This window comes from Eufriesea mexicana, unplaced genomic scaffold (genome assembly GCF_001483705.2).
Source record: "Eufriesea mexicana isolate 0111107269 unplaced genomic scaffold, ASM148370v2 scaffold6940, whole genome shotgun sequence".
NCBI lineage: Eukaryota > Metazoa > Arthropoda > Insecta > Hymenoptera > Apidae > Eufriesea > Eufriesea mexicana.
In genome coordinates this window covers 383,000-389,099 of record NW_016914784.1, presented here as the reverse complement: position 1 = coordinate 389,099, position 6,100 = coordinate 383,000, and positions in this window count along the sequence as shown.

The following is a 6,100-nucleotide window of genomic DNA, read 5'->3' as shown; positions in this document are numbered from 1 at the left end:
TTTCACTTTCACTTTGTTTCATCTTACTAATCCGTTTTATTTCAGGTTTTAATTATTCTTCTCTATTCAGATTTTCTTTTGTGGTTTCTATTTACTTTTATTTCAACATTCGAATATTTCGTATAATATTCGAATGTTTCGTGGATGGTTTATTTATGTCTCATCATTGGGTTCTTTATATCTCATCATTGGGTTCTTCATTCCATTTAATTGATATTTATGGTTTATATTTGTTTGGTTTTTGATATGTGTTACTAATCTCTTGATAATCTGTTTCAGCTTTTCAGGTTGCGTGTGCGTTTAGATCTAAGTAGATCTAAGTAGTTTAAGATAAGATAGAATCCTAGACTAAGTCTCATGTGCGCGCTGTCTGAACTGAGGTAACCTACCTAACTTGGAGCGAATATATAAATTCTTTATCCTCCACTTATTCCTTTCGTTTACCAAACAGAACATAATTGTTCTCGCGATAATCGCGATCGTTCTTAAGTACCGACTGGCCTACGCTAGGTACTTCCCGTGTACTCGTCAGCTCCACGCACTCGTAAGTCATTCTCACGACTCGTCTCCGACACTCATTTCTGCCACTGTCAATCTCGTCATGCATCGAGATCTTTGGTGGCTCTCGGGCTGGTGAGGCATCTGGAGTAATACGAGGGTCCGCCGACCTTAGTCGTCCTGGGTGCCAATCCGTGCACACGACCGGGGGATGGGCCCTGCAGTCGGAATCATTGCAAGAGCGTGCCTGCCTGCCCCTCTAGCACTTGGTGGCTATGTGGTTATGTTTGCATAGAGCCGGGGTATGGAGCATGCGCGTGATTCCGACTGTTAGGCCTCGCATAGGACTCTCGGATTGTCTCTGGGTGTTTTACTGGTTCGTTGGCTGCCTCAGGTCATCGAGTAAGCCATGGCGAAGTCGGCAGTGGCAAAGTGGGCAAGGCCCGATCAGGAGGGTGCTGAGGTGTGAAGTTGCTTGTACACGGGAGTGCGTCGCGTAGGCTAGTCGGTCTTTTGAATAATCGCGTCTCTTTTGTAAGACACGATATTTAATAAAGTGTCAGTAGCTTCACTTTAACTTCGTTCGCTCCAAGTTAGATTAGGATACCTTTGATACAGATAGCGCCAGCAGGTTGCGCCATTAGGGCGCATGTCGGGTCTCGATGCGTAGCCACCTCCTCGTGGTGAGACCTGGTAATTGGTATCGTTTTCCAAAGAGAAATCTTTGGCAAACCATACCAAGCTAAGAGCTACGCACAAAGTTTAAGATATTTCCTATCTCTTGTAAATTTTCAATGTTCTCTTTGAATTATGAAAATAAAGAGCGGGCAATTTCTGCAGAATTAATACATAAATCGAGATAAATCAAGGTAAGTATTTTAGGTAAATTCTGCAAAGTATGTATAATGTACAAATTTCATTATCAATAACAAATTAATATCGTGAATAATAAATTGAGCACAGCGTGAATTTATAATAAAAGTAAAAAATTAATAAATTAATGGTCATTACTTGAATCTATGACGTACTAATATTAAAATATATCTACAATTTGTAAATAGGATTATAAATTATTACACTTACTTCTAATAAGAAATTGCTCACAACGTAAATTTATAATACAAGTAAAAAATTACTAGATTATTGGTTATTACTAGTACATATTTAACTTATTTGTGTTAAAGTGTCTAAAATTTGCAATGTATAATTTGCAAAAAGTTAATAAATTGCTACACTGGTTGTTAATAACAAATTTATATTGCTAGTAACAAATTCTCTGCAACGTATATTAAAGATAAAGGTTAAAAATTTTAATAAATTATCGGTTATTACTTGATAAATATCATATCAATGTAACGTATATTAAAGATAAAGGTTAAAAATATTAATAAATTATCGGTTATTACTTGATAAATATCATACCAATAATAAAATGTGCCAATAATTTGGAGAAGGTTTATAAATTAATACACTTGTTGTTAATAGAAAATTGTTCACAACGTAAATTTACAATACAAGTGGAAAAATAACTAAATTTTAGGCTATTGCTATTATATATACCGTATTTGTGCAAAATTTGCATAAAGTTGATAAACTGCTACACTTATTGTTAATAACAAATTCAAATTGTTAATGACAAATATTTTGCAACGTATATTAACGATAAAAGTAAAAAAGTTAATAAATTACTAGCTATTACTTAAACAAACGACGTATTTGTGTTAGAATGTATTCGTAACTTCCAAAAAGTTAATAAATTAATAAACTTATTGTTAATAACATTAAAATCATTGATAACAAATAGTTTGCACCGTATATTAACGATAAAAGTCAAAAAAGTGAATAACTTAATAGCTACCTTTTAAACAAACGACGCGCTTGTACTAAAATGTATTCGTAACGTAGAAAAAGTTAAAAAATGAATAAATTTATTGTTAATAACAAATTAGAATCGCTGATAACAAATAGTTTACAACGAATATTAACGATAAAAGTCAAAAAAGTTAATAAATTGTTAGTCATTACAGCGAAAAAGTAACTTTTAAAGGAATCGGTAAAGTTCGGAAATTTTCGCTGACTTTCGGCCGACCGCAGCTATATAAGGGGCCCGCGTGCAGGCTCGAGCCAGTTGTCGCTTCGACTTCGGAGGGTCCGCGTTAATATTTTTCTTTCAGGTACTAATTATTTTTTGTTTCAGCTTTTAATTATCTTTCTTCTTTCAGATTCTATTTCTTTTATTCTAGATTTCATTGTTTGTGCATTCGAATATTTTGTACAATATTCGAATGCTTCGTCGTTGGTTTATTTGTATATCATCGTTGGCTTGATCAATGGCTATTCAATGGCCATTGTCTACTCTCTTGAATAATTTAATAATAATTCCTTCTTTCAGGTACTAATTATTTTTTCTTTCAGGTTTTAATTATCTTTCTTCTTTCAGATATTATTTCTTTCATTCTAGTTTTCATTGTTTGTGCATTCGAGTATTTCGTACAATATTCGAATGCTTCGTCGTTGGTTTATTTGTATTGTATATCATCGTTGGCTAGATCAATGGCTATTCAGTGGCCATTGTCCACTCTCTTAAATAATTTAACAATAATTTCTTCTTGCAGATTTTATTTTTTTCATTCTATGTGTCTTTGTTTCAGCATTCGAGTATTTCGTATAATATTCGAATGCTTCGTCGTTGGTTTACTTATGTCTCATCGTTGGCTAAATCTTTCCTTTCACAAATTTTACGACTTCCGTTCGATTTGTTTTCGTTAGAGCGTTCGAGTATTTCGTATAATACTCGAGCGCTTCCTCGTTGGTATGTTTATATCTCACCGTTGGAATGTTTCTGTCTCGTAGTTATGTTGCTCAGGTCTCGTCGTTGGCTTGCTCGTTCCATTTGGTTATTATCCTTGATGGTTTCCTCGTACTAATCCCTTTCCTTTCAGCTACATATTAACAATAATATATTCTGTTTTAGCTTTTAGGTTTCTCAAGATTCTGTTTGCGACACATCAATGAACGATGCGTGCGTTTACTTTTAAGTAATCATAAGATAGATCCATAGACTAAGTATCATGTGCGCGCTATCTGTACAAAGGTAAGCTACCTAATTTGGAGCGAAATTTATAAATTCTCTATCATTTTCTTATCCCCCTCGTTTAGCAAATAGAACATAATTGTTCTCGCGATAATCGCGATCGTTCGTAAGTACCGACTAGCCTACGCGACGTGCTCTCGTGTACTCGATAAGTACATGCTTCGTAAGTCATCCTCACGACTCGTCTCCGACACTCATTTCCAGTCACTGTCAATCTCGTCATGCATCGGGTTCCAGGGTGACCCCCTCGGATCAGTGCGTCTTCTGACCTCGACGGGGCGGTCCGCTGCCTAAGTCGTACGCGACTTGGGCTCGGGCACATGCTGGCTGACGGACTAGTACCATCTACGGTTAGACCACAGGGATGATTAAGTTCTACCCCGTGTGGCTGGGATGCGAAGTGTCTGTCTTGGCCGGCAACCGCCCAGCAGGGCCCTCGCGTTGACACTAGAAGTTTCATTGGTTCAGGGACTATCCTTGGTCCACGTGTAAGTCTTGGCGAGTGCGACAGTGACTGGAATTGAGCTAGGCCCGATCGGGAGGGTGCCGAGGTATGAAGTTATCTCTGTACACGGGAGTACATCGCCTAGGCTAGTCGGTCTTTCGAATAATCGCGAACTCGTTCGGGCGCGTCGCGATTTTCTATTAGCTCGCGTGTTTGATATTTCATTCCCTATTTTTATGGGAACTTGAAAATATCTTAGCGTTGCGACAGTAGAGTTTCAGTATACCGAACCGAAACCCCTTTTGTAAGACACGAAATATAATAAAGTGTCGGTAGAGTCATTTTAACTTAATTCGCTCCAAGTTAGATTAGGGTACCTTTGGTACAGGTAGCGCCAGCAGGCTGCGCCACTAGGGTGCATGTCGGGTCTCCATGCGTAGCCACCTCCACGTGGTGAGACCTGGTAATTGGTATCGTTTTCCAAAGAATAATTTTTAGAAAACGATACCAAGCTAAGAGCTACGCACCAAAGGTTATTATATTTCCTATCTTTCGTAAATTTTCAATGTTCCCCTTGGAATTTGAAAATAGAGAGTGGGCGATATCTGTTTAAATAATATTTAAATGAAGAGGAATTAAGCTAACAAGGAGAATGCAAGTCCTTCGACTTAGTTGAAACTTTGAAGTTTTGTAGATATCTTCATGCAGTTTAAGGAAATATATAATTATAGGAGCAGCTACTCAGTAGTTTTTGAGATATTTACGATAAAAATTTTGTTGGTTCGTTAATTATAAGTTTGTTGTCAATAGTTTTCAATCGGAGTTATAGTCCAATGATGATAGTGGAGGGTTGTATACTCCAGTACCGGAGTTCGATTCCGGTTCATAAATTAGTATTTTTTCTTCAATCTATTTTTTATTTTGTTTGCATTTTTCGCTTCTGAAAATATTGTAAATAAAATTTCTTAATAAAAAAATTTATTTTTTACCCTTTCTTAGGCCAGTATATATTTAACACTTAATACGAATATTAGGCAAGACAAACACTTCTTTCTAGCTATCTTATTTACTAGTAACTAATTATTAAATTAAACATTGTATAAGAATGCTGCCTATAATTCCAACTTTGCTGCGCAGCTATAAATGTTCATGAATTAATTACAAAAACTTGACAATTTATTAATTTTCTACTGCCCAATTGATTTCTAGTATAAAGTTGGAATACAAATTTACCCGCCTGCGATCAACACCATCTATGGTTTGGGCTCAAAAATCAAGAAAGTGATAGGAATATAGAATAGGCAAGGAGATCGTCGAGGCGCTGGTCACGTGACAAACAAGGACAGAGAGGGGATAGTAAAGGATAGAATGGCTCCGGCAGTGAAAAATTACTAATTACTCAATTTCAGTAAATAATTTGTGAACTTTTATAATTTCTTTGCCAAGCTGGAACTTCAGGCTACATTCTTATATAATTTTCGTAAAGAATTAAGCTCTAAATTGTTAGTTATTAATTTTTGTTTGATGACGTCTATGATTTCGTAACGGCGACCATCGCGACCTTCCGTGAAAATATTTATTACTAAACGAAACTAGAAGCAAGATGTGATCAAAAGTTATATGAGAAGATTCGCAAGAACATTGTCTTTCTAACGAGTGCATAAAGCTTCATAAATTAATTGCGTAGAGGACAGTAATTAATGAAAAACCAATGGCGTCTTCGACAACAATTCAAACACTGCGTGGAATAATAATTAATAATTAATTAATTAGGGACAAATTTATATCAAAAAATATATTGGAATGTTCTTGAAGGATCTGCCTTTCCGATGCAATTATAAAAGTTCATAAATTAATCGCAGGAATTGAGTAATTAATTAATATTCTAATAAAAATTCAAAAAGGAACAGTCAGCGCCACCTATGAGTCTTATCTAGAACTGCTCCGTTAGTTCCAGTGCACAACTATAGGTAGCGCTTACTGTTCCTTTTTGAATTTTTATTAGAATATTAATTAATTACTCAATTCCTGCGATTAATTTATGAACTTTTATAATTGCATCG